Source organism: Pongo pygmaeus, chromosome 11, assembly GCF_028885625.2.
Source record: "Pongo pygmaeus isolate AG05252 chromosome 11, NHGRI_mPonPyg2-v2.0_pri, whole genome shotgun sequence".
NCBI classification, from domain to species: Eukaryota; Metazoa; Chordata; class Mammalia; order Primates; family Hominidae; genus Pongo; species Pongo pygmaeus.
Genome location: NC_072384.2, coordinates 100,152,800 through 100,163,192, shown reverse-complemented (window position 1 = coordinate 100,163,192; position 10,393 = coordinate 100,152,800).

Below are 10,393 nucleotides of genomic sequence, written 5' to 3'. Positions count from 1 at the left end.
AGGTTTAATGCACTTTATCTAAGTTGATCTGTGGATTTAATGCTATAGCAATCAACATCCCAGCAGGATTTTTGTAGAACTTGTAAATGGATTCAAATTTATATGGAAATGCAAAGGACCTAGAATAGCCAACGCAATCTTGAAAAAACAAAACGAAAGTGGAAGACTTAAACTATCTAATTTTAAGATTAAATGCAAGTTCCAGTAATTAAGATAGTTTAGTATTGCTGAAAAGGTAGACAAAGAGATTAGTGGAAACAAAGAGACCAGAAGTAAACCTACACTTATATGACTAGTTGATTTTGACCAAGGTGACAAAGCACCTAAACATCTCTAGGAAAGAAATATCTTTTCAACAAATGAAAAAGAATAACTGGATGTATGGAAGAAAAAAAAATTGACATACTTCACGTTCACAAAAAAATTAATTTGAGATGGATCATATAACCTAAACATTATGGCTGAAGCTTTAGTGTTTCTGGATAAATACATAAGAGAACATATGTACAAATTTGAAATAGGCAAAGATTACTTAGACAGAATCCCTAGAAATTACTGATGCACACAACACTGATAAAATAGAGTAACTGAAAGTATTCCACATTTCAAAAGACATTGTTAAAAAGTAAATAGGCAAGTTACATACTGGGATAAAAGATTCCCAATATATGTTATCTATATATACACACTACAATTCCTACAACTCAATAATAAAAGGCAAATAACCTAGGCTAGGTGCAGTGGCTCATGCCTGTAATCCCAGCACTTTGGGAGGCTGAGACGGGCAGAACGCGAGGTCAGAAGATCGAGACCATCCTGGCTAACACGGTGAAACCCCCTCTCTACTAAAAATACAAAAAATTAGCCGGGCATGGTGGCACGTGCCTGTAGTCCCAGCTACTTGGGAGGCTGAGGCGGGAGAATTGCTTGAACCTGGGAGGCGGAGGTTGCAGTGAGCTGAGATGGTGCCACTGCACTCCAGCCTGGGCGACAGAGCGAGACTTCATCTCAAAAAAAAAAAAAAAAAAAAAAAAGGGAAGCAACCTAATTTTTCAAAGTGGGCAAAAGATCTAATAGACATTTCACAAGGAAGATATACAAGTGGCCAAGAAGCAAAGGAAAAATGCACAACATCATAAATCATCAGGGAAATTCAGATTGAAACAGGAGATATCAGTACACACCCACTAGAATGGCTAACATTAAAAAGACTGACCACACCAAATATCAGTAAGAATATGGAGCAACTAGGTGGGAGCTTAAAATATTACAACCAATTTAGAAATCTATCTGGAAGTTTCCTACAAAGTTAAACATAAATTTATGATTCTGAAAGTCTACTTCTAGATATGTATTGGCCTTTTTGAGTAGTCTTCAGAACCCATGTCCATTATATTTATTACAAGAACACTTTGGAAGAAAATATTTCTAATGAATATAACAGACATGGGTTATTAGGCAGAATACACGAAGAACCCTTATAAATTAATTTTAAAAGACAAGTCAATAGAAAAAAGGTAAAAATTGTGACCAAGCAGTGTTCAGAAGAGCATACTTAAAAGACTCTTCTACCTAACTAGTAATCAAGAAAATGCAAATTAAAAACAAGATGACAAAATTATAAAAGTCTAACAGTACCTAGTTTTGCAAATAATGTAGAAAAATGGAAATTCATCTGCTGGAAGAGTGTGAATTAGTACAACCTCTTTGGAGAATAATTTGGTGATATGTGATATGCTTAAAGATAAACACACCCTTTGATCCAGCAATTCTACACCTGCAAATACCCTTGAGAAAAAAAAAATGCGTATGTGCACAGGAACCATGGACAGGAATGTTCGTAACAACAATGTTTGTAATAGGAAAACATTCTGGAGGCCCATAAGTGTTCATTGACATTAAAATGGATAATTCTGTATGTTTACACTGGGGTGTAATAATCTGCAATGAAATGAATGAGTGAGAACTACCTGCAGCAATGTGGATTAGTCTCATAAATATAACATTAAGAGGAAAAGAGCAAGTTGCAGAAGGATATATACTGTATGATTATGGCATCATGATGATGCTGAAATGGTAATGTGTTTTGTTTAAGGATGGATAAATAGGCGAATAGGAAGAAAGGAAAGAAGGAAGGAAGGAAGGAAGGAAGGAAGGAAGGAATTGGGTAGCACAGCATACTAGTAGCACAGACTCAGGATCCAGACTTCTATATTTGTATTCCAGCTCTGTAATTTGCTAACTGTGTGACTTTAGGCAAGTTGCTTAACTTCTCTGTGTCATAGTTTTGTCCTTTGTTAAACAAGGATAACTGTACTCTCCAACTCACTGGGTTATTAGAAGGATTGGTTATTGTAAGGATTGTTAGTATTTGTAAAGATTTTGTAAATGACATAGAACAGCACCTGTCAGAATGCCTGTATCTGTCAAATAAATGCGAGCAATAAACATTGAATTCTGGAGAGTGGTCACTGGTGTGGGAGGAAAAAGGAATATTGGGGGCTTCCACTAAATTTCAAATATCTTATTTCTTAAGCTGGATGGTGGACACACAGATGTTTTTATATTATTCTTTTTGATGGGTCAAAATGTTTGAAAATTTAAAAGGGGATGCATAAACTATTTCAAATAAATTGTCAAACTTGTTGGGGGAAAAGTTATAATTAAAGATTGATATTGTAGTATCTTTCAGAAATCTGGTGTATTAGTCCATTCTCACGCTGCTAATAAAAAATTACCCAGGATTGGGTAATTTGTAAAGAAAAGAAGCTTAATTGACTCACAGTTCCATAGGGCTGGGGAGGCCTCAGGAAACTTACAATCATGGCAGAAGTGGAAGCAAAACATGTCCTTCTTCACATGGTGGCAGCAAGGAGAAGTGCAGAGTGAAGAGGGGAAAAGGCCCCTATCAAACCATCAGACCTCAGAGAACTCACTCACTATCACGAGAACAGCATGGAGGCAACTGCTCCCATGATTCAATTACCTCCCACCGACTCCCTCCCACAACACATGGGGATTATGGGAACTACAATTCAACATGAGATCTGGGTGGGAGCACAGCCAAACCATGTCATCTGGGAAGAGAAGCTCCCTTAAAATATATTAGTCCTAGTTTTTGCACCTTCAATTTTGGTAACATTTTCTGGAATATGTTGTACATAAAGTAGGAAACTGCTTATACCTGGCCCCAAATTTGGAAGCATCCCTAAACCTAGGGTACAAAGCACTAGCCTTGGAATCAGAAAACCGAAATTCTGTCCGTGCTTCTGCTGTTGATTTACTTTGAGTCCCTGTGCCAGTCTATCTCCAAAGACATCCTCGTGTTTCATTTTATCTATCTTTAGGATGGATGTGTCGTCTTCCACCTCTTTTAAAAGGCAGGAATGGAACCATCTTTCCTTATCTTCAGCACAGAAGGGAGAGTTAGAATTTCCTTTCCCACCCTCCCCGGCTGCCTTTCGCTAACTAGCAAAGACGTTTATTTTATTTTAATGAAGTCTGTGAAAAATGATTCATGCTTGAAAGCAGCCTTTTCCCTTTACTTAATGACAGCTTCAGCTTCTGAAAGTAAGCTAAAATGTAGAAAAAAAAATCCCATGTGGCTTTCAGAATGTACAGATGAGCATATATGCTGTGCTTTCAAAATTTTCTTTGTTAGTGGATCTATTGTACACATAAGCAAGAGCAGTCTAGACCTTCAGAAAGGAGAATCGCAAGAAAAGCCATTTTCTAATTTCCCAATTGTTTGTTTCCCAATTGTTCACTTTAGGGAAGACGGCGACATTATAGTGGTGACAGCCAGTCACTTCGATATGTGTGTACTGCTGCATTTCGGAGAAGACACATGCAGTTGTCTTCTCCCTGGTGTGTCTGATTTCAGACTCCCAAACTATCATTCATTTAAAAATAAAACAAACAAAAAACCCTGCTTACCCCTTTCCATGTCGATAGGAATTATATACTGATAATAAGAGGGCCTGGCTTTTAAGCCTATTTATTTGAAAAAATAAGAATGGGTGCCCAGCCCAGCTGATGTGCTAATGACGTCTACTCAAGCTTTTTCCTCTTATTGTATAGAAGATGAAAGCATTTGGCTTGAAGCGTTGTTCTGGCTCATCTCCTTCTGTGCATTCCGTCCCTCTTTATCTGATTCCTTGCAGTTGGCATAGGGGGCCCTTGATGCATCTCTGGTTGACTGGGGGTCTTGAGCTTCCATCTAAACAGAGGTGGAATAAAGCTCAGAGCTTATTTTGTCAAGCATGGTTGGTTTCTTTTTAAGCCCACATATGCTAGAAGGGGAATTTAATCCTTGCATTTCTGATTTGTTTACACTAAAGAGTTGTGTTGTGAGAGAGATGTGGTGTCTGTGAGACTGTTTGAACGTTTTAATAAAGCTTTGTGAAAAACATTTTCTCTGAAAACAGGAAACCAGATTTTGCCATGTGTAAATAAATATAAAATACCAATGGGCTCAAAGCTCCCAACCTGAAGGTTCTGAATGGAGCCCATGCTTAAACAATTAATGTGATTTTCATCGTTATCTTGGAATGAGTGTAAAGTCTCCCCATATGAACGTTATTTCTCCTTTTGCACGTGATTATTACATCTCTGCGTTAAAGTTGGTTCTACACAGAAACAGTGCTACATCAGGCAATTCCCAGGATTCATTCATTCTTCAAACATGCATTGAGCAGCTATAAGTGACTATTGGACACAGTGATACAAACATGAAGAAGATTCAGTTTTACATTCAAGGAGCCCATGGCCCATGGTCTGGTTCAGAAAACTGACTTATAAACAGATTATGATGATACAAGTTAATAAGTGCAATTGTAGCCATGTGTTACGGGTATTTCGGGGGCCTGGAAATTAGGCATTTGAGTCAGCCAGAATAAAGTCAGGGAAGGCTTCCTATATCTTAAAAGATGGGAAAGATTTGCCATTCTAAGTGAGGGAATGGGTACTTTGGCAAGAAATGTCTGTGTGTGTGTGTGTGTGAGTGTGTATTCGTGTGTTTGTGCATATACTCGTGCACATGTTACGGAGATAAGGAGGAGGAACAATAAAAAAATCAAGCAGTTCAGCATGGCTAGAAAATATATGTAGGGCAGATGAGCCCAAAAGGTAAATGGGAATCAAACCAGGTTAGTTGGCATGGAGAGATTCTATTCTGGGGTGATGAATAATGTTTGCTTTTTAGATTGATCACTCTGGCAGCTTCACGGGTGAGGAACTGGGGAGGGCTGGAAACCACTGGAGTCACATTGAAGCTCTTCTTGTTCTTCAGGGTCACTTCAATCTCTGTTCTTACATAAACAAATCACCAAAAGTCCATGGTGTATCCAGAAGTAAGGTAATCAAACAAAACCCAAACCCTCTGGAAGACACAGGCTGGCAGGAGACTCTCTGGGTCAGAAGTAATAGCTGTTTAGGCCCACCCTGACTCTTCCCTAAATCCTCACTGGTCTTCCTACCTGCTCCCACCCCATTTCCAAGTCCAACTTTAAAATTTGGATCCAAGTGGGAAAAAATCCTTCATTTTTGTATTTGCTTTCAGCATAGCTGAGACAGGCAGTAATTTTCAGAAGGACCTTCATTTTTAAAAACACCACCGAAGAAAGCACAAATGGAAAACAATGAAGAAAATACAGAAAGCTGTCAAACAATTATGCTTACAATATACAGATTTTGTGTCCTATGATAACCAATGGTCCTGCCAGACCCAAGGGGTATATTCTGCTATGCTCTCCCAGAAATCATTTCTTAAGCTCTTTGCTCACCCATTCTCTTTCCTACCCGTTGGGATTCCAGGCTCACAGATGTGGGAAAAACAGTGCACAGTCAATATTGCAGATGGGCCATCGCCAGGTGGACAGCAGGGCTTCCAGCTCTCTAGGGGGGTCAACATTTTTGGAAGCCATAGTCTCTCCCAGAGACACTTCCTGGCTTCCTGTGGGGATACTGGCTCTGGGGTAAAGACCCTGGGGCAGAGTGAATAGGAGCATGGTATGAGTCTTTTCCGCAGAGGCTGGAACATAAAATCCGGTGTTTCAGATGTGTCTTCTGCATGAGCCTTCCCTCAATCCTCCCTATCCCCACCCACATTCAGACCTTTTATTACCTCTTGTGCAAACGATTGCCTTGGTCTTGTCCACAAATGCTGCAGTATTTTCTTTTCCAAAGTTTATCTCTGACCTTATGATCTCTCTCTTGTTGTCTACCAGATGAATTGAAAACTTTTCTATCTGGTGATCAATGCCAGTCAAACTCCCCAGCCAAATCTCCCCTGCACACAACCTATGTGTAGGTCAAACCACAATAACAAGATATGCTGATTCCCAGACATGCCCCTGTCTTTATTCACATGGGTCCTTCCACAGGGAATGCCCTGTTTTGCCAATTCAATGGGCTGAAAATCCAAACTATCCTTAAAAATCCATCTCTGGGCCACTGACTTGATGAACTCGTCATCTTCCTTTTGACATTTATTTTACTCTGACTTGTTTTGGAGGAGATATATATATATATATTTAATAATTCTCATTTACCACATTCTGTTTCCTGTACCAAATTAAAGAGTCATGGAAGACAGGAATAAAGTATCTTACAGATAAGTGTAGAGGTCAAAGAAGAGACTATGAAAATTGCTAGCTTGAGGATTAGCACATTGTAACCACTCCAGAAATGTCACCAAGGTTTGCAGCAATGATTCTAGGGTCAGACAGAACTAGATTTGAACCCTGACTCCACCATTGGCTAGCTTGGTGACTCTGAGAATTATTTAATCTCATGGAGCCTCAGTTTTCTCTTGTGTAAAAAAAGTTACCTAGCTTTCTTTCTTCCTCAAGGTGGTGTCAGTATAAATTTGATAATCTATTAAATTATATCATAGACATAAACATGCTTTGTCCCGTGCATAGCTCTTAGCAATCTCTTAATAAACTCGTGCTATCATTATGGGGCCTAGAACAGTGCTTTGTTTGACAAAGAAAAACAAAAACATAGGAAAAGCTTGTTAAAATAAATTTGGAGTGGAGGCTTCATGCCTCAGATGCAACTACCTCCCATAATATGTGAATCTGGATTCTAGTCAGGGGTCTCAATTCTCCTGCCTATTCTCTTCTTTAAGGGGAGCTTCTCCTATTCCAGCCTTTGCTCTCTGTGACTTTGCCGTGGCTAGATCCCTACTGGTGCACCCTGCTGGGGCTGAGAGTTAGCCAATTGTAAGGCACCATGCTAAAAGCCCCTCCACTGATGTGCCCCCTGTGGATTTCTGTAGAGTGTGAGGTAGGAGAGTATTCCATTTTTCTGACTCCTCTGAGTTTCCACCATTTCTCAGACAACACTAGAGGAGCTATGCTTAGGTACTCTGCACGTGAGGATGTTTGTGCACGTAGCTATATTAAATTGATTAGGGCTGAAATGAAAGTCTGGACAACAGTGCTAATACTAATAAGGGCAAAAAAAGGCTGTTTCCATTGTCATTCTGACAGGATCTATGTAATGCAGGACAACCAGGAGGACTCCAGAAAGTGCCCTGTCCAGCTGTTTTGTAGGCTGGCCCTGATTTCTGTTCCTCATACATTGAACGCACATTGCCTGTGGATATTAACCAGCCATCCAATTGATGGTTTCAGTTTTCATCTCTGTTCTGGGGCGAGAGCACGCAATGCATTGCAGGAAGCCGATCAATTATTTGCAAGCGGGATATGCGATACCATCTCCAGCACTCCAACCACAGCTGAAATCCAATTCCCTCAGCTGGCTTGGATTTGGAGGGGAAATGAAAGTCACATTTTGGAAAAGTGGGATTGATTCTGCATGTTACAACTGATGCTTATGCAAAAGACCAGCTGTGGAGACGTCCTCCCATGATCAATCTCCAATTATCAATTTCAAGGAGTGACAGTTGAACCACACTGGTCTAGTACATTTTCAGTAATTTTAAGTAAATTTTGATGACTCGCATAGGGCCTCAGTTTTCTTATCTGGTAATAGATATAATCATGTACCTGTGGTGCTGTTTAAAGATTAGATTAGACAGTAGATGCAGAAGCAAATTACCATGAAGCTACTGATGCTTAAGCCCCTCATTTGCATGTGTCCCTTTCAAGACCTTGTGCCTAACTTTATACTCATAATGTTCTATCCTTTTTCTTAAAGAGGGTCCAGAATCATACAAGCTTCAAACCCCACAAGCCCGGGTCTGTTCCGAGGTGGGTGCTCAGATGGCAGGAAACAGCTGACACATCAGCAGGCCAGGAGACAAGGAAGGAAGGTGGGAATGTCTCTGGAGATTGGAAACTTTATTAAGCATTTTCTAATTGCCAGAGCACTTGTCCTTCAACTAATTGCCAGGGCTTGAGAGGGATCTGAGCAGAATATCCTCCAAATATGTGAGTTGATCATGGCTTAAGCTGTTAACTCACTAGTGGGACTTGTGTCGTGACTGAAAACAGTTCCTAAGGGTATTTACCACTCATGGTGGGATTTCAGGCTCGGCAACTGGTGCATGGGGGATATGGTCTTGGGCAAGCGCGTATCAAATCATATCAGGGTAGCAGCCTGCCTGGACGGCCTCAGCTCTAGTTTTACAGAGTCTTTGTGAGACCTGGAAGAGACCCAGTGTGGCCTGTAGTAAGGGATGCAGTGCACTTCAACCGACAGGCTCCGCTCAGACAGTTTCTTCAGGCAGACACATGGGGTATCATTTTCAGCTCCTACCTCTTCCCTTCTTTCCGCTTCTTTCCTTCCCCCTCCTGTCATCCTTCTTAGCCTCCTGCTTTCTTCCTCTACTTTCTCTCTTCCATTTCATGAATCATGATACAAATTTCAATCCAAGATAAAAATGTACTTTATTTCACCCTTTTGGATGTGATTAAGTTCTGTCCACAGTGAGGACATTGCTGTTTCCATGGTAACCAGTATACTCTAAAGCCAAGGAGGATGACAGTGTAGAAAAGTATAAAGAAGCCAAAGAGGTTTGCTACGGTTGCTTTTCATCCACCACAGAGGAAACAGAATTATGGAATCCAGGGACTGGAGAGGAATTTACGAGGTCACTAAATCATATGTCCACCTTCATTAGAGCTGTAGTGAAATAACTGTGGAGATAAGCAAATGTCCTTCATTTAAAGCCGCCCAGAACAGACTTCACGATCTTCTTTGAAAAGGCATTCAACTGTTATTTTTTTAATGGCAATTATTCAGCATCTGATTCAAGCAATTCCTGTGTGCCTGAGACCGCTCCTCTGGCCCAGTCAGAACCCCCAGGAGAGGTTGCATATAATGCTAATGAGAGCTCTGGCTCTCCCAGGGCAGAGGCCTAGCCTCGTTCACCTTCTTATCCCCAAAAGCTATTGTGTTCAGGCTTTGCTGTCTTTATTCCACTAAGCATGCTGTTGAAGTACCCAGGATCCACAAAAATAAAAGAAAAAAAAGTATCTTTTTAAAAAATGTTCTCTAAGAAGAGCATTTATAATTCCAGACCCCTTGTTATTATTATAAACAACATTTATACTTGTTTTAAGCATATAAAATATTATAGAGGTACTGTTGAGAGTCAATATTAATGCTGTGGCTTTAACAGGAGACAGAATGAGTCTCTGGTAGTTGACAATGGATGTGGAAATCAAGGGAGAGTTCAAGATGTCATCCCTGTGGCCTGATAGCACTTAGTACATCTCGGAGCCCTTGATGCTTATTCACAAGAAATGAAGAGGAGCTGGTGGTCAGGACACACTTAGGGTAATCATTCAGATGATAAGGAGAAGGGAAAAGCATTCTGTTTCTAAACTGTGCAGAGACCTTCTGGTATACAGCTACTGAGCTGTGAGCACGGGATGCTAAGGGGAAAGTTATTGTCAGGAAAGATCCTGTCCTGGTTAGTAGCATTTTTCCCAACCTTAAAACTTCAGCTTATGATGGACTTTATTTTATTTTATTTTTTTGAGATAGGATCTTGCTCTGTTGCCCAAGCTAGAGTGCAGTGGTGCGATCTCAGCTCACTGCAACCTCTGCCTCCTGGGCTCGAAGTTAGCCTCTCACCTCAGCCTGCCGAATAGATGGAACTGCAGGTGTGCCACTATGCCCGGTTAATTTTTGTATTTTTTGTACATACAGGGTCTCACTATGTTGCCCAGGCTGGTCTTGAACTCCTAGGCTCAAACAATCCACCTTCCTTGACCTCCCGAAGTACTGGGATTACAGGTATGAGCCTCTGTGCCCAGCCATAATGGACTTTAGGGCTTTGGTTCTCCTGGGCCAAGACTGTACCCAGCAGCACCAAGGCAGCTGAGCATGTTTGTGGCCTCAGAGTTGTCCTGCCTTAGTTTGACTCCTGGCTTGCCACTTGCTAGCTGGGTTGTCTTGGGCAATGGAAGCACCCTGA